The following is a 22,606-nucleotide window of genomic DNA, read 5'->3' on the forward strand; positions in this document are numbered from 1 at the left end:
GAAGCATGCGGCGGGTTTGAAAGCCCCCTGAGAGCAGGTAGAGCCATATGTGCAAGGGCTCCTACCTCCTCCAAGAAGGGGAGGAGGGTGGGGGGAGATCGGTTTACATAAGTACTTTGCCATATGAAGAAATAATTTAGTGGTATTAATAGAGGTTAAAGTTTCCCAGGAATCTAAAACAGGCCCCTCAGCCACAGGTGGGTTCTTTCACTCACAGGGATGGAGAGCGTAACCTGATTCCCACGAGCGAATGAGAGACAGAGGGTGATGGGAGGCAGAGACTGCACCATAATTTGCATTGTGCAAAGAGGGTGTGGTGGGTCCCACTCGCATGCCAGATGATTTATTGCAGCCAAAGATAGGCCTTGAAACAAAGGCTTTGCCAGGGGACCAGCATGCTAACCCCCCATGCTGTCCACAGGGCGGGGAGGGGAGTGGGAAGAGTCAGAGACGTGGGGAAATGGGTTGCTGGTCATAAATGAGCTGGAAGTTGGGTTCCCAATTAGGATTGGATTGGGAACTAAAAGGAAAACTTGGCTGAGGTTAGAAAGGGATTTGTGCAAGAATACATAGCAGAAATACACGTGCGCCCTGAGTACACAGAGAACACACACACTGAGCACGTACATACCGACTGAGTATGCACAGAACATACATCCACTCACTGATCATGCACAGAACACGTGACACTGAACACCCACACACAACACACACACATACACAGACTGAGTATGCACAGAACACACACAGCATGCACATACACAGACTGAATATGTGCACAACACATATCCATGCACTGAGCGTGCTCAGACCACACACCCACACGCTAAGCACACATAAACTACAGCAAACATATAGACCATAAATAACTGATGCTCTCAGCTGCAGAATCCAACGCAGAATCCTGCTCTTCTTCCATAGAATGCAAAGACTGATCCCCTGCCATGATTCATAGGCCACCTATTATCTCTCAGGACTCGATCACTGCTAAATTAATAAAATAATGAACCGAGAAAAAGAGTTAGAAATAAGTGATTAGGGATCTTAAATCACATTGTGTAGAACCTTTTATAACACTGACATTCTAGAACACAGAGCCTTTCAGGACACCGAGAATTCTAGAACTTTCAAAAAGCTTTCAAAGTTACATGGGTTCCAGACCATGGCCTCTAAAGCCACATGAGGCCACGAGTCTCAGCTGATGGAAATTGATGCAGCTCCTTTGTCTTCCTTTACCCTAGCTGAGGATCTGGTCCCTTGACTTCAATGGAGCTATGCTGATTTACACCCGCTGAGAATCGGGTCCTTGGGTTCTAGACCGTAGAACCTTTTCAGACTTGTGGTAATTCCATTCAGGAAGGGAGCTAGAGAAAAACAAAAATAATTGCTCATGCAGTTTTTTTCCCCCCATAGAAAACGTTTTTCCAAACATTTTTTCCAGACAGCCCATATAAAATATTAAAAATATTCTCCAGACTCCATAAAACTTACATGTTTCCTGGGTTCTCCCATGAGCTATTAAAAAACTGGAGTCCCTCCCTCAAGAGTTTGAAGTGTGGCCATGGGCAGGAGAGTGATTCTGTAAAAATGGCCCCGACTGATTCAATAGACTGGCTCCCTTTGCTTCTCCAGAGACCTACCTGCTAACTTTGGTGGGGAAAATAAAATGCAACCGCAGAGTCAGTCCAGCTAGTGGGGAGTGACCACGATTTAGAAAAGTGACTAGTGACTTAGGTTGCCCAGCTTGAGGCACTTCAAATGAGCCTCATTTTCAGATGGGTGGGCGCTCGGCACGATGTAATCTATAAACCAGGCCCCTTTAAGGTGTCTCAAGCTGGGCTCCAACCCAAAACTGGAAGCGCCTGAAAACACTGAAATTTTATTGGAAAACACAACAACCCCCGCCACCAGGTTTCTGGTTTTCAACAACAAAAAATATCAGGGGAAAATATAGATGAAAACAAATATTTTTTGTTCTCTTCAAAAATGTTTAGGAAAAACAAAGAAACATTTTGTTGACCCCGCTCTATTTCTGGAAAGTAGAACTAAACTTTACGCTCGTCTCAGGTTCACTGTTAGGGTGGGGCTCAGTCCCCTCCCGTTCCTGTACGTGTAAATGATTAATTACTGTTCATTTGTACTCTGGTCATGCCTGGAGGCCCACTCCAATGCCAGGGCCCCACTGAGCTAGGTGTTGCACAGACATGTAATGAGATACAGTCCCTGCCCCGTAAAGCTTGCTGTCTAAATAGACAAGCCAGGCGAGGAGCATGAATGGCAGGAAGAAACAGAATGTACAGCAGAGTAAATAATGTGCCAGTTTGCAAATGCCATATTAGACCAAATCGGATGCCTCCATTATCTACCAAGAGTCCACCTGTCCGTCTACAGTCGATCCCACCACTCAAGAACCAAACTGAGAGGACTATTTGTTGGACAGGAGGACAGAGGACAGACAAACACACAGGCAATCAGATAGTGTGGTATAAAAACCTGAGAATGACAGATCAGTTGGGTTCTATCTATCTACTTACCTACCCTAGATCCTTTTCTCTATCTGTATTTCATACCTCACTCATCCCCACACTATCTTGGGGCTACCTCCTACCACAGAATCCACCATAAAGCTTCTGCCGTCAGCACTTCGCTATCAGTTTCACCCCTGATGCATAATGCAGAAGGGACTCCCGCTCACTTTCCCATACCGGTGCTGGCTGATAGGATCAAAACCTCATCTGTGCGTCGGTAAAGACAGCCGATGCAGCTCAAAAGACAAGCAGCGAGCTGGGGATCCAGCAAGTAACAAGGTGGCATTTTTACATCGCTGCTTTCCTAGCCTAGAACAGTGTTGGAATCAAAGGGACGTGTAATACCCTCTCTGGTTTACTTAAACATCAGTTTGTCTGGGGCGTGAACTTTGCCGGCTGAAGCTTCTGCAAAAAATGCTTAGCTCTTTTCTTTTCCTCTTCTCTTTTTTTAAAGCTTTCCCTTTCTCTCGCTGCCTGCTGCCCAGCTCTCCCCCACCCCAGAGCCTTCCAGAAGCACTGGCGTGTTCTCTAACCCAAGCATGAAACAATTCCACAGCCACCAATTGCGATGTTTCAGATAACATACGGAGAATGTAAATCCCGTCAGCAAGTGCAACGGCCATAAAAGGCTAAAATGGATTCCTGCGGATTAGAAATAAAACACAGAAAGGGCCCTGTTCTCTCAGTTTCTCCACCCCTAATCCCCCCCCTTTCCCGCCCTCCTCCCCACCTCCCCCTTTAAAAAATCTGTTGGAAATGTGAGGGTTATGGGGGGTTTTTTCCATCAACTTAAAAGAAAAATAAAATACATTCCAGGAAAAGGACTGCTGCTAAGAAAACTAAAACCAGAAAATGCTTAAAGATGTTTTAATGACTTAAACACAGGGCCGGGATTGTGTCTAAAAGTTTCCACATTTAAAAAAAAAAAACAAATTCAATATTAAATAACCCCCTTCCCTACTAACACTGCTGCTGGTTTTTTTCCCTCTAACCCTCTGATTTAAGGTGCGTATTATTAACATGGCCAGTGTGAAGACACGAGGTTGCATTCAGCAGTGGGTACGCTCCCATTCCAAACCAAAAAGTTACTAGTGGAATTGCTTCTGCAACTGATGAAGCCCACGTGAGAGCAAGTCCAAAGCGCTGTTAACAAGCAGCTGACAAGTTTTTACACTAGGAATTAGACCTTCATTTAGAGAGGGATTAGCTGAAATCTGCCCTCTAATTACAGAACCAGGCGAACTCCCAGATCCATGCTTGCTTTGTTCGGATGAGTGCACAAGGCTGCTCACCAGACAAAGACCCTGCATCCCGCCAGAGGTGTGGTTCAAGTCCAGTTTCACAGCCCTGGGATGAGCCGAGTGGGGTCAGTTCTCAGCTCCACTCTGAAGCCGCCCCGTGTAATTTGTCACGACTGGCAGTTTGTATTGCAGAGGGGCCCGGCTGCTGATCGGGCATGAAGGCTGAATTGAATCCTTTCATGGACTAGACAGTGTGGTCCCTCTAGGTCAGGGCTGAGGTTAGGGCAGGGCAGGGCATCGCAGCTGTCTGCTCTGGAGGCGTTTGGATATGTTCAAAATATGGTGTGGGGAAAGCCCTGTGTTAAATGTTGGCTTTCCTGTCCATCCAGGGGAGGCTCACTTCCTTATGTTAAAACCAACAGGGGAAAGTTAACACAGAGATATACTGTTTTCAAGGAAAAAAGTTGAGAAGCACCGGTTAAACCAACAAAATCAAGAGCCTTCAGAACAAGGAGTGAAACCCGGTCTTTAAATTGCTGCTTTGAGGCTGTATAAATTAGTAGATTACAGCAGCATGCCAGCTCTGCTACAGTTAAAGTGATTAGATTAGATAATCTATAGATAGAGAGATAGATAGATAGATAGATAGATAGATTAGATGATGTGGTGTATGGGGATAGATAGATAGATAGATAGATAGATAGATGTGGTGTATGGGGATAGATAGATAGATAGATAGATAGATAGATAGATAGATAGATAGATTAGATAGATGAATGGGGTGGATGGGGTTAGATAGATAAGATTTCAAAGCTAAATCTTCCTCAAAACTCACTCCTTCAAAGTCAACACAACAATTATTTCACACACAGACACACACGGATGCACACCCACACACGTACACACCTGCACAGGGCTGTTTTGTTGAGCTAACTCTGGCTCCTACAGCGCAGCAGGCCCCCAGCTCAGCCCTGTCCTGCCACTTTACAGGCATTCCCCTGACCATCTCTGTAAGGTCCTTGAATGTCCCCCATCGCTGTATCTGAGCACCTCACTGTCTTCAGTGCATTTCTCCTCCTCACTAGCCTGGCAGGTAGGGTAGCACTCAGGCACCTGCTCAAGCTCACACAGGAAACAAGTGACTGCTCAGGGAATTGAATGGCTAACCCCTTAACAGCTGCTTTCCCATCTTTCTCTGTGCTTAATGCCCCAACTCAGCTCTGCCCTACAGCATTCCAGGAAAAACACTGTTCTCCCCTCTCTAACCCACCGCCCCCAGGTGCTCTGCTCCCTGCTCGGCCCTGAAAAAAAGAGCAAAGCCGCGAGGGTAAGAACAGAAAGGAAGCAGCTCGTCAGTCAGCCTGGGCAAGGCATAGGGCGTGAGATGAGATTGGGAAATGAAAAGAGCCAAGAGCTGGAAGGAGTGAAACAGTGCAAAGCTACAACATTGCCTGGAAGGGCACTCTAGAACTCATTGGTGTCATTTCCAGAACTGTCCTGCGTACAGTGTCCCTTCCCCACCCGAACTATACACCAGCTGCCCGCACTGTCCTACCATGCAATCATCTGAACCTGCTTGGTGCCAAGAGGCCACTGAAGTCCATGGGAGTTGAGGGTGTCTGGTAACTCCTTGGATCGGGCCATATCATAGCAACTAGGGCTGGTCAAAATCTCAATATGTCCATTAATATTCTCATTGAAATGTTGCTGGGTGTGGGGGGGAAATTCAAAGACATTTTCTCAAGATCCATCCCTATTTTCCAACCGTTTCTAACAGGAAAAGGATCTAGAATTCTTCCTGCTATAACACTGCCCTTCAGGATCTTGATGGAAAGAATTCTAGAATAATTATCCCTGCTTTTTCTATAGCCACCCAGATGCTAAGGGGACTTTATCTAGATTTTGGGCCAAATCCTCAGCTGGCATAAATTGGCCTCGCTACAATGCTTTCAGTGGAGCTATGCTGATTTACACCAGCTGAGGAGCTGGTCCTTTCTTTTTATACATAGGTTGGCTGTGAAACCAACTTTGACAAACATTGGAGGAAAAAAGCAAAAAGCTTTTAGCTTCTTTTTTTCTTAAGTCAGTCCTGATGGGTAAAAGCTCTTCTCACAGCACTGGGAGATGGAAAGTGCCCCCCAGAGGAAGCCTGTGGAGGAAGCTTGGGTGGGAAGAATCCACTTGAAACTCAAACAAACAAGACTTTCATTCCTCAACACCTTTCTCTCCCCTACCCAAGGAATCTGAGTCCCGGTTCTAGATCACCCCCCAGGCTCCTACTGACAACCAGCCTCTTGCTCCATTTGAAGATTCATTCCTCTTTTAGAGGGGGGGGGGTGAGTGTGCATGCATCAGACCTCCCCAGACCTCAAAGACACACACACAGACTACTCACTTTCCAGGCATAGTTTCCATTGTATTCTTCCCAGATGAACTTCTAAAATGTGTGTGTTTTTTCCTTCTCTGAAAGAAAAAAAAAAGGAGAAAGAAAGGCTTTTAGTAGGTTCATAAACCGACCCGTTGCCAAGTGGGGTATGTGCATGGAAGGGGGGAGCCAAGGGTCCTTAATCCGCCCAATTTTTGAGAAATAGAAGACATTCTAGTCATAATAAAATGTGTTTTACACTAGAGGGGGGGTGGGGAGACTTGGCTGGGCACCGCTGGCTTCTGAGCCCAAACAATGAGGTTAAGAAACATAACTGTAACGCATTAGTAAATTGACAATGAAATTGCAGTTACTTCACTGGCTCTTTATTAAATAAACACAGCCTGAAATGGACCTGTCTGCCCCGGAGGTATTTGTGTAGGGTTCATATTACTAACTCAACACTGCTGCTAACTCACACTCCGGAGCTGCACACCCTGGAGTGCAAACACATTCCAGAGCAGAACCCTGCAAGGTGGGGCTGACCTCGCTTTTCCCCTTGTCACTTTTTCCCTTTCGTTTAGACCCCAGATTTTATGGCCGTTGGCGGCTACCACAACATCATAGCCCAGAGTCGCAGCTCCTTTCAGGACCAATAGAATGAGAGGTGTGCGAACGAGCGTAGGCCAGCAGCACCTTCTTGGACAATTTCCCACCCACCCACAGTGCCCCTTTTCCTGCCCTGCTCCCAACCAAAGGTAAATGTCCTCATTCCCCAGCACCCCTCCACACATCCTGCATAAAACTTTAGCCAGCTTCTACCCCACTCTCCTCCATCTACACAGAGACCTAACCATCCTCCCTACACCGACACACAGAGACCTAACCAACGACCATCCTCCCTGTACCGACACACAGAGACCTAACCAACGACCATCCTCCCTACACCGACACACAGAGACCTAACCAATGACCATCCTCCCTACACCGACACACAGAGACCTAACCAACGACCATCCTCCCTACACCGACACACAGAGACCTAACCAACGACCATCCTCCCTACACCGACACACAGAGACCTAACCAACGACCATCCGCCCTACACCGACACACAGAGACCTAACCAACGACCATCCTCCCTACACCGACACACAGAGACCATCCGCCCTACACCGACACACAGAGACCTAACCAACGACCATCCTCCCTACACCGACACACAGAGACCTAACCAACGACCATCCTCCCTACACCAACACACAGAGACCTAACCAACGACCATCCTCCCTGTACCGACACGCAGAGACCTAACCAACGACCATCCTCCCTGTACCGACACGCAGAGACCTAACCAACGACCATCCTCCCTGTACCGACACGCAGAGACCTAACCAACGACCATCCTCCCTACACCGACACACAGAGACCTAACCAACGACCATCCGCCCTACACCGACACACAGAGACCTAACCAACGACCATCCGCCCTACACCGACACACAGCGACCTAACCAACGACCATCCGCCCTACACCGACACACAGAAACCTAATCAATGATCATCCGCCGTGTACTGACACACAGAGACCTAACCAACGACCATCCGCCCTGCACCAACACACAGAGACCTAACCAATGACCATCCTCCCTACACCGACACACAGAGACCTAACCAACGACCATCCTCCCTACACCGTCACACAGAGACCTAACCAACGACCATCCTCCCTACACCGACACACAGAGACCTAACCAACGACCATCCTCCCTACACCGACACACAGAGACCTAACCAACGACCATCCTCCCTACACCGACACACAGAGACCTAACCAACGACCATCCTCCCTGTACCGACACGCAGAGACCTAACCAACAACCACTTACCCTGCACCGACACACACAGCCCTAACCAACACCCATCCACCCTACACTGAGACACACAACCCTAACCAACAACCATCCATTCTGCATCAAGACACACAGCTCTAACCAGCAACCATCCACCACATACCAGCACACACAGCCCTAACCGACACTCATCCACTCCACACTGAGATACACAGCCCTAATCAACAACCATCCATTCTGCATCCACACACACAACCCTAACCAACAACCATCCACCACGTACCTAACCAACAACCAGCCACTCCTCATTGACACATGTGGCCCTCACCAAGACCCATCCACTCCACACCAACATACAGACACCTAATTAACAACCATCCACTGTACATCAACACACACAGACCTAACCAACCATCCTGATCCCTGCAGCTACACATGCAACCTTATGAGGCAATCATAACCATCATAATTAAAGACACAACCTAAGTCAACAACCATTGACTCTAGGCCTACATGCACAGTCCTAACCATCTTTTACTCCTACACTTCCACACACAACCCTAGTTAAGAACCATCCAACTGAAACCTATATGTACAACCCCAGCCAACTCCCACTCCTACCTGCACAGATAAGATACAGTCCTCCGTCCCTGCATCTACACACACAATAGGGAGCTAAGTTTGCTCAGCAGCTAACAGGCCCTGAATGGCTGCAGATGTCCTCTGGAGATGGGACACTCATGTTCATAGCATGTGAATGATGGAGATTTTCAGCTGCACCAGGGGTCTGTTGCAGTCTCTGCTGCCATCAGTTTGCTTGGCCTTGGGATGCTTGTCTCTTGGTTCCAAGATATCCCTCCTGTGGTGTCACGTCCTTTCAGTGAAGAATTCTGTTCCCATCGGTTGCTATAAGCAGAGAGCTATGCTCCCCTTCCATGCATGACACAACAAAGCAATGAGCTAAGGGCCCAATCTTGCTTCCATTGAAATCAATTGGACTTTTACTATTAATGGGAGCAGCATCTTAGAACAGATACAACAGAGAGCTATGAAATAATGAATGGCATAGAACAGAGGTTCCCAAACTGCAGTCTGCAGAACACTTACTGGTAGGTCCGGGGACAGCTGGCTGGTCACATGGTGCTGGCTCTTCACCCTTTCCAGGTGCCAGATTTAATTAAAATACGTCTAAACAAAATCCATATTAAATATGTTCTTAATAATGTTACATTTCCATGGAAGCAAATGGTGCAATTGGCACTGATTAATTAACCACCAGAATAAGGGGCATGGTAAATTTTCCATCACTTGGAGCGTCTAACCCAAGTTTGCAAAAAGAAAAGGAGGACTTGTGGCACCTTAGAGACTAACCAATTTATTTGAGCATAAGCTTTCGTGAGCTACAGCTCACTTCATCGGATGCAAGTGAGCTGTAGCTCACGAAAGCTCATGCTCAAATAAATTGGTTAGTCTCTAAGGTGCCACAAGTCCTCCTTTTCTTTTTGCAAATACAGACTAACATGGCTGTTACTCTGTAACCCAAGTTTGGATGTCTCTTTCTAAAAATGAATGCTATAAGTTACCGGGCTGAATGCAGGAACTGCGGGGTGAAGTCCTTGGCTTGTGTTATGCAGGAGGTCAGATAAGATGGTCCTAATTGTTCTTTCTGGCCTGGACATGGAAGATGAAATCACAGGAAAGTGATGACTTCTGGTTTGACAAGAGGATTTTAAATGTAAGGAAGTGAAAGAGAGTTAATTACTTCATCTAGGTGTACATTCAGAAGGGTGCTCACCCCTCCACTCTATGCATTCTCAGCATAACTTTAATACAGCCTCAGTGCAGAGACACAATTCAGGGTAACTCTCCACCAGTGAGCCAGACAACAGAAAACTCAAGAAAGCCCCTTCCCACTCCAACAATTCCTGGGCTGAACAACTCCAGCACATTCTCAAAGGCCAGAGGAGTTTTGCAACACGCCCTGACGGTCATCAGAGAGGGGCTATTTCAGACCACTGGGGAGAGCGAATTCCAAAGCCACAGGTCTTTCACAGAGAACACCCTTCTTCTTTGTACGGTCCTGAGCACCTCTGCTCATCTCAGATGAGACAGGGAAGTTGGGGAGGTCTCTCAAGTAGGTGGGTCTCAATTCCTTTGCACAGCTCCACCTACGCTGGTCCTTTCAAAGATATACTGTGGATATAAAAACCATCAGAAGGGTAAAATGGTTCCTCACCTAGTCAAACAGAATTTTAAAAATTACAACGTGCCTACTAGTTCTAAAAGCTTCATCTTTCATCTGAGTCCAGCTCTGACTATGCCACCTTCCCTTAAAATTCAACATCAACCTACTATCATGAAATGGCTGGAATGACACCAGTGCCCTCTAGTGGAGGAGTCCAAAACTGCTCTCCCGTGTGTCAGAGACCCCATACTTCTAAAGAAGATTCTCCTTGAGTGGACGTGGTGCTTGTGCTTCCACAACAGCCAGATCTGCATTCTATCCTTGCTGTTCCCATAATGTTCAAAGTGACCATGGTGAGCAGCGCAGTGTCACGAATGTGTCGGTCTCAGTCGTTCTCACACAGTCAATGTTGGGCTGACAGCCTGCGCTAGGCTGACATCAGGGATTGAACTGGGACCCTCCAGCAATACCCACATGAGCTGCTGTAGCTTGGGCTAGTGCTGTGTCTTTATGTCTTTTGCTTTTTATGCAACAAAACTATAGAGATACCACAGGGGCACAATTGGGGCCCAAATATCTGTGTTCACCAACTATACACAGATATGGCAGGCCTAGCTAAATACACACTGCTACTCTGGTTACTGGCGACGTCTAAAACACAGAACATAGTGAGCACCATTAGAGGGCTCACCAACTACTTAAAGGGACTCCATCCCATTCCCATACACCACAGCCAAGGAGCTAGAGTCAGCCTGTAATTGAGTCACAGTCTCGTAGATCAGGCACAGCGGGGGGCATGTAACACACACCAACCAATGGGCTACCTACATCATATTTTTTTCTCTCACTGAAGGCTTTACAGTCCCATTCCCCATGCGATGGTTTGTCCTCTGCTTTCAAAGAGCCTGGCATCTGTCCCTCCCTCCTTCCCTCCCCTATTTCCTAGGCATTCACTTGACATCTGGTAGGGAGGGATATAAGCAACCCAGTAATGAAACCTCACCCTATCTCTTTCCCGCCTGCCTGACAGAGAACAAGTCAGACCTGGGCCTCACCAATAAGTTTAAAAAACACACACACACACACACACACAACCCACAATCCAGCAGGTCAGACCATTTTAGCATATGTACCTTTTATTTGTAGCAGACTGTTAATAATTAAGTGATGCCTTTCATACAGACATTTACAATAATTTAACCTTGCCCTCACTGTGTAATTTATTCTTTGCAGAAGCCAATAAAAATAAAGGCCCCGAGATTTCGTCTCTCTCTTTCCCTCTCTAAACGTACATATATATGTATCCAGAATAGTGTAATAGATTTCACATATTGTACCGTAGGTATCATTAAGGTAACAGAGCCAAGTGTCTCAGTTCATATGACTTTCTTTATAGGTGCCTCATAATCCACATAAAATTGAGCTTATGTTTCCCCTCCATCCCCTGTTTCTAAAACAAGAGGAAGGGCTCGCTCTCTCTCTTTCTCTTTTCCTTCTTGATTTTGGTCCTTGGTGAACTAAATTTAAAATTTTCTGTAGGAATTGCCAAACTGGAATAGACCAGAGGCCCATCTAGTACTGGATCCTGTCTCCAACAGCGGCAAGTATCAGATGTTTCAAAGAAATATGCAAGGAACACGCCATAATGGCCAATTATAGAATAACCTGCCCATCGAGGAAGAATCTTCCTAAGTTTGTGGATGATCTGCTACCCCCCAGTTTCAAGGCTGCAGAGTGGAGAACCAACCCGCAGCCATCCAAGGAGGGAAAGTGGAATATGTACAAGGGAAGGGACTGAACACACAGATTTATTTCCACCCCCCCAAAAAATAAAAAAAATAAAAGCTAAGGTTAGTACTGTTGGCCGCGCTTCCCCAAAAAGTCCTACAGAGGCTACACAGAGAAACAAAAGAACAATATTTTCCCCCAAAGAAACATTAGCAAGACACGTTCATTAAAACACACACAAATTCTATAACAGGCCTGATGCGCTGGAAACCTCAGGGCTGCCCGGTGCCTGTGAGCCAGCGGTGCTGGGGAAATGTACCTAGATGCCAAGGCAGCTTAGTTCCTCCATCAAGGCATGGCGCAAGAGGTTGGTTCGCCAGTCCACCCCCACCCCACAATCCCACCTTCCTTTGGAATAACAGGCTCCTAAGGGACAATGAAGCAAACTCTTCACCAAATCTACATTTTGAGTCTTCTTATTCTTATTTCCCCGGCGTGGGAGGGGGAAGGCAAAGAGGCCATAGCTACTGGTCCCACGTGCCTGCTCTAATCGCAGCGTGGCGGCTGTTTGGCCCACATGAGGTGATGGAAAACTTTCACCAGCGTCAGGTGTCATTGCAGAGCCTGAGCTGCTCCGGTTACACTCTCGGCAAGTGTTATAAACACACAGGCACAATCTAAATATTTATTGCAAATGAAATCTCCCGTCTGCCGTTCAACGGCAGAAAGAGAAAGGGAGGGGGAAGTGCAAGGTGATTGTTGTGCAGAGGCGTGCAGAATCACATGTGAAATCAAGATGCATTTCATACCCTGGAATGATCATCACAGCAGGGTTCGAGACAGTAGTCTGACACAGCCACCAGGGTATTGGGTTTTTTTTTTTCCCCTGACCCCTATGTAAGGGATTTGCCACAGCCAAAACTCAGAGGGGCAGATCCCCAGCTGGTATAAAGTGCTACAGATCCATTGGCTTCACCAGAGCTAAACTGATTTACATCAGCTGGGAACCTGGTCTAGAAGGTGATATGCCTCTTACCTAGCACCCCCTAGAAGCCTGATAGTTTCAGGTGGTTTGGCCGTTCTGGGACAGCAGCAGAGCAGCTGAGGAAATGATTTTGTTTTCCCCCTGAAAAAGATGTGGACACATTTTTTATTGAAATTTTTTTCAAAATTATTCAGATTTCCATCGACAACTGAAAGCATTCTGGGTTTTGGCAACCAAAATTAACCAGTATTAACTTGAACAAAAATATATTTTTCGGTTGCCAAAAATGGAACCAATGCTGGTTTTCACTTTTCAATTAAAATGGACTTTTTTTAACCAAAAATTCTGTTTAATCAAAAAGCCATGTTCTATTGAAAAAACGAAACAAAACCAAAACCCCACCACTTGTCTATGGAAAGCTTTTGACCATCTCTAATAGATAGGTAGCTATTTTAGGACATGACTATAGTATGAATATTAACTGCCGACGATAGTTTCTAGGGGTCTGATCACCTTCGTATCTGGCTGCTAGATAGTCAGGGAGTGCTGGAGTATGTGAGCGTGTGCAGAGCTCTGTTTGTGAATGTGTGACCGTGTGTTCAAAAAAGGCAGGGTTCCCAAAGTTGTTTTTAGCTCAGCACCAATATCGAAGCAGAAGGTTTTGATGTTATTCCTGAGCTAGCCCCAGGAGTGAGTTCAAATATCGAGGCATTTGCAACTCAAAGCTAAAGTTTGCACAGCCTTTAGCCTAGTGGAGGAGGTGGCTAGCACCGGCTCTGGCTGGCTGGAGCTGTGGGACAGATCAAGGCAGTGAAACACACTAGGTGTCGCTGGGATGTGCCAAGTCACCTATGTCCTAGTTTGGATTTAACCAAAATTGGGGTTCAGCTTCCTTAGAGCTCTGTTCTGCAAAGGGGCTGAGCAATTCTGGTCTCCCATGTTTAAGGAAGATGAACTCAAATTGGAATAGGTGCAGCGAATGCTGGCGCAGGAACTAATGGATATAAACTGATCCATCAACAAGTTTAGTCTTGAAATTAGACAAAGGAGTGAAGTTCTGGAACAGCCTTCCTGGGGAAATAGTGGGGCAAAAAACCTAACTGGCTTCATGACTGAACTTGATAAGTTTATGGAGAGAATGATATGATGAGATTGCCTACAATGGCTTATGGCCCATCTGCAACTGCTATTAGCAGATATCTCCAACAGCCGGAGACACTGGATGGTGGAGGGCTCTGAGTTAATACAGAGAGTTCTTTCCACGTGTCTGGGGGGTCTTGTCCACATGCTCAGGGTCTAACTGACTGTCATATTTGGGATTGAGAAAGAATTTTTCTCCAAGTCAAATTGGCAGAGACCCTAGGGGGGTTTCACCTTCCTCTGCAGCATGGGGCAAAGGTCACTTAGTGGTTTGAACTAGTGGGGGTGGTGGATTCTCTGTAACATAAAGTCTTTAAAACAGATTGGAGGATGTCAGTAACTCAGCCAAAGGTTATGTGCCTTTCACAGGAGTGGGTGGGTGAGGTTCTGTGGCCTGCGATGTGCAGGACGTCAGACTAGATGATCATGACGGTCCCTTCTGGCCTTAAAGTTGATGAGACTTCAAGGAATTGCTGCAGGACCTTGCAGGGCTGAATGCTTGATGTTGCCAAATTAAAATAAACCGTCAATTTCAATGTACCGCTGAATCTTAATCAGCTCAATAATCGCTCATGAGTAAGACAAAGTGGAGCCTGGTTTTAGTAATAACAAAGTCAGGACACGTTATAATTGGCACGTCCAGCTAGAAGTATAATCCTAACAGGGCAGATCCTCAGCGGGTGTGAGTGGGTGTGGCCCTGCTGATTTCAGTGAAGCTATGCCCCTGGACACCAGCTGAGGCACTGGGCCAAGGATTCCAAAGCATGTAAATGACAGACCTGATCCTGCAGTGCCTCGGACAGCAGAACACACACTTCAGCTGAGAGGAGTTTTGCCCACACAAGAAATAGAGGATTGAGGTCTTTATAGGCAGGAATCACATTGCCTACCATTGAAGTGCAGCCACCTCTGGGTTGGAACATGGCAGGGGTACAGCAGTGTGCATGATCACAATACAAAACAGCTTAGTACAGAAAGTGAAGCATGTTGTGTCAAACTGAAATTTCAGGCAGGTGGATTTAGGAAGGTAGAATTACCTAAACTCCAGCGTTAACTAAGACCCTTGCTCTTACAGAAAGTACTGCTTTACCTATAATACAACCATTAGCCAGTATTACCTTTACAAATAACTCCCACAGTTCTCGCCAGCACTAGTTAGCAGTAGCCAGATTAGGTGTGTAACTGGGAATGGCACTGCTTTTTTTTCCCCAATGCAATAGAGAAGGCAAGGCATATGACCCCATTGACTCTGTGGGCCAAATTCTACCCTCAGCTCCGTAGTCTAGTGTAACCCTGCTGACTTTAATGGGGTTACTCTGAATTTACACCAGTGTAACTGCAATCCACGTTGTTACTTAAGTGGGGTAGTTAAGAAAGAGAGTAGCAAAATGAAAGGAGACAGAGCGGTGGAGGACAAGACTTTGGGTCTGGTTCTGATCTCATTTACTCTGATGTAAATCAGGAAGAACTCCATTTAAATGAATGGAGTTGTACCGGTATAGATGAGGAGACTCAGGAATTGAAGACTTAGAGAAATGGATGCCAGTTGGTGAGACTGAGAGGCTAAGATACAAAAGGACTGATTCTGTTCAGTCAGTCAGGAATGACTCTACTGATGTCAAGGGAGTTACACTGGGGTAAAACTGGTGCAAAAGAGGATGGAGATTCAGACCCGAAATCTCAGAAGAGTTCTGAAAGGAAAAGTAATTCACCTGGGTTGCTTGTTCTTCAGAAGCCATCTTCTCTGGTTTGAGTTTTGACGAGATCTGTTTCCATTCACCCAGAAGAGCATTCGCTTAAGTCCCACATAAGTCATTAGGGCCATGATCCTACAACTGTCTCCCCGTGCCTCCACCCCCTCCCCTGAGCTGCATGGAGCCCCATTAAAGCTAATAGGACTCAGAACAGGTGCCGGGCTCTGCCTACTGGGAGCTTCCTGCAGAACTGTGGCCTAGTGGTATAAGTGGGATTTGAACGGTCCACAGGTCCTGTGCACAGCAGTGAATTCCACCCTTTAAGAGCCAGGGATCTTGGGGCCAAATTCTCTGCTGGCCTAACTCCATTGATTTCAATGAAGTTCCACCAGCAGACATTTTCGCCCGTGGTCTTTTCAGTGATACAAGAGAGCTCTTTCAAACAGAGTCATTGCCATTAAGTGTTTGCAGCGATCCCTTTGTTGAGCCACCACTGTTTGCTGTGACCTGTACTGGAACAGAGAGTGCCTTCCTCTAGGTCTAATGGCCACGACTTAGCTGACAGCATCATGAAGAAGTGTAAAGCTATTGTGGGCATTAAAAACAAAAAACCCCAAAAAACCCAGTACCTAGTGACTGAATCAAAGTCTCAAAGACTCAGCTGAAAATAAAAGACATCTACCAGCAACTTGTTCTGGTTTTTGGAATGATTGTACGAATTAGTTCAATGCCAAAAGAGAGAGACAATATTTATGAGGGTGGCACCAACTGGGGAAAGCCCTGAAATGCTGAGCTAAACCCTCAGCTGGTGTAAATTGGTACATCCCCAGTGAAGTCCATGGAACTCTGTCGATTCCCACCAGTTGGGACTCTGACCTCTAGCAGTCTCTCTATCTACTGCCCCTGGGCATTTACAGATCGCTCATCAAGAGAGTATCTGAATGTTTTTCAGTCCTTTCTGTTTGCTCACCCTGTTGGGAAAGGCAAAAAGGATCCAGCAGGAATAACATATTATCTGCAGCCTTGAACTTATATGTGGCCAGTAGCACGGGAAGGTTCTAAGCCAGAACCATCTGGACAGCCCCCTCTCGCTGTATGAAATCCCATTGAAGACAATGGGGTCCCAGTTTAAGAAAGCATCCCTCTTCAGGAAAGACACAAGTGTCTGGAGGAAGGTTTGCCTAGTGGCTGGAACTTGGGAGCCCGGATTCTACTGCTTGCTCTGCCACAGACTGACTGTGTGGCCTTGGGCAAGTTACTTGGTCTCATTGTGCTTTAGTTTCCCATCTGCACAATGGAGATAACAGCACTGCCCTGCCACATAGGGGTGTGGTGAGAATAAATGCTGTGAGGCGCTCAGATGCTATGGTGACAGGGGCCGGAGAAGGACCTTATATATAGACAACATGTGCTTAACTTGAAGCAGGTGCTTAAATCCATCTAAAGCACCTGCTTAATGGGCTCGAGTTCTGTCCTGAATCAAGGCTGGGGGTTGTGCAGGGTTCCTCCATGTGGCTTCAATTGCAGGATTGGGGCCTTATTTAGCATCAAGGGGTTCTTTTTGTCTGTCAGCTCACTGGGTTTCATTAGGACTGGAAAACATCTTTCCTGGAAGGTTAGGAAATGTGTATCAAATAATGGCCTTTGCTTCTTAGCCTCTGGAATAAAGCACATACTTTGCCAGCTGAAAATACATATGTATTATCAATGGGATATGAATGAAAAGACATCTTTAACTGAGCAAATACCAGACTCTGGGCATGAAATCCTGCAGGCAAGTAGCTTTACTCCCCTCAACTCCCATTGCCTTAAAGGAGGTTAAAGTAAAGTTACTCACCCAGGTAAGAGCTTTGCAAATTCGGGTCCCGTGTATTCTGCAGTGCATTGTTTTTATTAAAATGCATATTTAATATTGTGGAACTTTAAAAAATTAAACCAGTTTTGATCTCTCAGCCCCCTGTGACTTGAGCGGAATTTTTTGCCTGCCCAAGGAACAATTCCTTTGTTAGATCTCAACATGCCAAATTTAATCTCAGAATGAATTTTTATGGCCAAGTTATAACCCACCCCTGAAAAGGAAGAGGGTTTATAATGGACCAGCTGACATCAGCTGAGTTATGGAGCTATAAACGGCAGCACTCTAATCATTCGATTAAAATGACCAACCACTTATGAAAAAAGGGCGCTGGATCCAAAGCTTATTCTAGTCCATGGAAAGATTTCCCATTGACTTCAATGGGTTTTGAATCAGGCCCAGAATGCTCTAATCTTCCAGCTCTGTTATGCTCATCAGGGCCCTGATTCAGTCAGATATTTAAGAATATGCTCAGCCTGAAGCACATGTGCTGTCCAGGACTACACACATGCTTGAAGTTAGGTACGTACATAAGTATCTTTGATCATCGGGGCTCTGAAGAGGTAGTTTAAACAGGCCTTTATTTTCAGTTTGAATCCTATTTCGCGATCCCTTTTGTATTTCCCTGATTGTTTTAATGCAGTTGTCACCTTCACAAAGCACACATTTAGATTGTGATGCATTTGTTTTAATTGTGTGTTTTCTTTTGTTTTGTTTTACTTCTGATTGGTTCGGCTTTGATTTAAAAATTTCTTGGGTTTGAAAAAAGAAAAAAAAAGAATGATTTCTGGCAATGAAGGTAACTGAAGAAGCTCCCCCAATCCTTTAAAAAAACCCCACTAAACTCACCAAGCAAACTAAAAAAAATAAAATAAAATCTGAACTGGGCTTTGGAACTTTACCTTCTGTTAATTATCCAGGTGACATTTCAGGCATTTAGTCGGATTTATGTTTTTTGTATGTGCACATTGAAAACACCCTTTAAAAATATCTGCTATAGAACATTTATTTAGTGAAAAGTAAATCTTATAAAAATTCAATTGCAAAGTAGTTAAGGTATTTGAATATTTTTTTTATAAAGAAGAATCCCAAGAAAGAAAGTATTTGATGGCTAATAATCTCATTTCAATATAATAGGACCTTTCTTTTGCAAAGAGCAAGACAGGTTAAAAGATATAATTATGACTTTGCAAACTCTCCCAAGTGCTACGAGATCATCTGACAGTTCTGATCCCGGGCTCAGCTCTCAAAGGGGAAAAGTCTTTGTCTAGTTAGAGAGTTAAAGAGACAGGATCCCTATTCCACTCTCAGCCTACATTGCAATTTAACTGTCAAAAAAATCCAAGCTGCAAAATTGTCTTATTCCAACACAGCACAAGAAAAGAGAGAGAGGTTTGAAACTGACCTGTCAAAAGCACCCTGTTTAAAAATGTATAATATATTTTAAATACTTTTTTTCCGGAGGTACTTAAAGGTTAAAGATGTGCCAAAGAAGTAGGATGGATTTTTTTTCGCCTCTCGCTAAAGCTTTTAAAAACAATTAAAACAAAAAAAAACCCTCTTTTTTTCTTTTCAAAATTAGGGATAATCAGTGTAAAATCCCCTAAAGATCAAAAGGAAACACATTAGAATAACATTAATTCCAATGGGGAAAAGAAAGAATAAATCCCTTTTTTCAATGGGAAGAAAAACTTTGAGGACATTTAAATAATGTTTTCGTTGTCAGAATTTACAACAAGGTGGAGCGGAGTGTCTGGGAGAGACGAAGACCCAGGCAAACACTCAGTCGTGAGGAAAGACAGAGAATGGGATAAAGGCTGCTGCTGACAATTCTTCCTCAACGCCGTTAGGCAGCTGGAAAGTTGGCTTTTCAGAAAACGTTTCAAAATAAGAAAAGGGGTGGGGGGGGAGAGATATTTTTTCCAGTAATGATGACATAAGCCAGACAAAAGAAGCAATTTCTTTTTCTTGATGGAGTTTTCAAGAAGTTAAAACAATGTTTAATCTAAAAAATGTTAGATAGATAGACAGATAGATAGAGTTACCGTAGTTATGAGAACAGATATATACTGTAGGTATGAGAGAGAGCGTGATACTGTAGTTATGAGTAGAAAGATACTGTAGTTATCGGAGTGGTGGTGGTGGGGGGGCTTGTGTAGCGATAGATACATAACTTGGGTAGCTAGGCAGCTAGATGTAGATAAGAGAAATAGATGGATGCAACCGAAGCCCGGTTAAGAATGATGCTTGCTTGATTTCTGTACAGCCTTGAGCCAGCGCCATCACACTGGGCCACACCCTGTTTGCTGTACTCCTGCAACAATTTGCTGTACTCCTGCAACAAGTCCCTCAATTGGGACTGCACACATGAGTAAAGTGAGGAGGATTTGGGACGCCCAGGGCTGATGTTGCAGTGATGCCAATGGAAGCCTGGAATGTATAAGAATGGACTGTAACAGGGATCAAAAAAGAACTCGATAAGTTCCTGGAGGATAGGTCCATCAATGGCTATTAGCCAAGATAGGCAGAGGCTGACAGTGAACGGCAGGGGATGGATCACTTGGTGATTGTTCATTCCCTCTGGGGTACCTGGCATTGGCTGCTATCGGAAGACAGGATACTGGGCTAGATGGACCTTTGCTCTGACCCAGTCTGGCCGCTCTTATGTTGTTATGTTAATGCGGGACTGGGTTCTTGTGTAAGTGTCTGAACTCCGTTTGCCTCTGGAGCAAATCTGTCCTCCCTGCAGGGAGTATGAGCCAAATTTTCTTCTCATTTGCCCTAGTATAAATCAGGAGTCTGTCTGTAAAAACCAGAGTGAGAGGAGGATTGTGCCTCACCTTCCTTATCTGTCTATACAGCATTGCTGGCTCTCAGTAAATCAATCAAACGAGTAATATCAATGGATAAGGAGTTAGTCCTCAGCATCTCTGTGGCCTAGTGGTTCCTTTATCAAAACAAACAGTTGGGCTTTCTTCTGTCCTAATCAGTAATTTGTAAACATGTTACTGCTCACAGGTGGCTTGAATAATGCATTGGCACATGGCAAATTGTTTTCTATAAAGCACACATACATATACATATGGGGCCAGATTCAAGTTGGGAGCCAAGGAAAAGACAGGAGCTGGAAAGGGGGATTTCCAATTTCAGAGGGGAGGGGCTGGAAAATAATGTTCCTCCCTGAAAAGTAAAATAGACATCTGCAGCTGTTGGTTACCTTAACTTTGGATCGCTCTTTCTGTCCCTCTCTCTGTCTCTCACAACCACTATCCTTTGTTCTTCAAGGTACAAGCCTACCTCCAAAGTCCACTGAAGATTCAATGGGAATCTTCCCATTGACTTCAGTGGGCTTTGATCAGAAGCATGTTAATCTGAAAGTCAAAAGAGGGGCTCAATGCTCCATCACTGAGATCAGTGAAGGTTTTGCTTTGGATGGCCCAATCCTGTTCCTTTCAGGTGCCTATTTACATATTTTACCTACCACATATTTTACCTCCAATCAGCCATCCCTGGTGGATCATATTTTTGATTGAAAGGGCTGGAAGGAACCACAGAGATGAAGAAACATTTCACAGAGGTATTTATGTGCAAACTTCGCTGTTAGACACGAAAGAATCCATCTTCCAATGATGTCCCATGCCCAGCAGTAACAATGTTTGTTATAACAGCACCGACACTTTGTGGAAGACACTGGTCACCAAAAGAAAAAGAAATAATCAAAATGAAATAGAGAAAATTAAAAGTCCAGAAAGCTGGGACCCAACCCTGCAATTCTGACATGGGCAAAAACCGCACTGACGCAGAGATTCAAGAGATGTGAAGATAATATGGTGACAAGGGACAAAATTACCTAGAGTCATCGATAATAATATCTACCTCTCATACAGCATGTGGATCTCAAAGTGCGTTACAAAGGAGGTGGTTAGCCCTATCTTACAGGTTGGGAAACTGAGGAAATACAGACAAAGTGACTTGCCCATGGCTGCCGAGCAGCAGAGTAAGGAACAGACCTCAGATCTCCTGAGTCCCAGTCCAGTGCCTTATCTACTAGGCAACAGCACCTTGCTAATAAATTGACTCGCTCACATTGCCAGCATGAGGACTGCAGGGTCAGGCCGTTGCTGTCGAATTTTCCTCTTCTGAAGGGCTTTTAAATGTATGTTTATTTGTTTCTGTTTTTAGATTTTTGCAACTCCCAGGAATGGGGCCTAGTTTTACACTCCAGGTGCCCTTGGCATACCTGATAAATACACTCCAAGTGGGCTCTGTACAACTGGAGATCACCAGCCACCAGTGAGCCAGACAACTTAAAAACTTGACTTGCCCTCCCCCACCCAAATCCCAAACTCTTACAACCCCCTCCTCCCTTCCATTTCCAAACGTCTGGGGAAACATGAGCTCTGCAACATGCCCTGGAGGTTATCAGATTTGGGGTACTTGGGACCAAGGGTCAAAGGAACGCGTGCATCGTTGTTCCTATTAAGAAGCATTTTGTTGTTTGTTTGAACAATGGAAAACTGGCGCCAGGGCCTCCCACCAGAAAACTGGTTTCACTTTAAAGCATCTTTGCAAATCGATCTGAAAAGTGTTAAGCGCCCCATCGGCCACAGCTAGAACCTGAGTTGGGATAGATTCGACGGGAAAGTCTTGTGTTTCCATAGGAATTCCAGGGCCACTGAGCCCGGAATTATTCATCGCTAAAAATTAAAGCCGAACTGGAATCCTGCTGTGGGAAACACGCCAGCTTTGTGCATTTAAAGGAATGATAAGCCTCTGGGATGCTGCTCGTCTAACTGTGCAAAATCAGGGTCAAGTCTGGGATAAGATGGTATTATCAGGGCCCCATCCTGCTCCCACTGAACTCAGGGGCAAAACGTCCATTGAGATCAGTGAGAGCAGGACTGGATCCAAAATGTGTCCCAGACAGACAAAGAATAGCTCCTGACCAAGCAAATTAGTTGACATGGCAGCAGGGAAAGGGAACTGTTGGTTTTAAGACAAGAGAGATTTCCTCCCCTTTTTTTTCTAAATG

The 22,606-nt window shown here is 45.3% G+C and overlaps 1 long non-coding RNA gene across 1 annotated transcript in view; it reads right to left on the bottom strand.

Moving 5' to 3' along the window:
* Nucleotides 1–1,049: 1,049 nt before the first annotated feature.
* Nucleotides 1,050–22,606, bottom strand: part of LOC125625124 (uncharacterized) — an 83,088-nt gene continuing 61,531 nt past the window's right edge. The window contains exons 2-3 of the long non-coding RNA XR_012665683.1: nt 6,165–6,232; nt 1,050–1,364 (exon numbers count right to left, since the gene is read on the bottom strand). This is a non-coding gene — a long non-coding RNA (uncharacterized LOC125625124). The remainder of the gene's footprint in view (nt 1,365–6,164; nt 6,233–22,606) is intronic.

Source organism: Caretta caretta, chromosome 21, assembly GCF_965140235.1.
Source record: "Caretta caretta isolate rCarCar2 chromosome 21, rCarCar1.hap1, whole genome shotgun sequence".
NCBI lineage: Eukaryota > Metazoa > Chordata > Testudines > Cheloniidae > Caretta > Caretta caretta.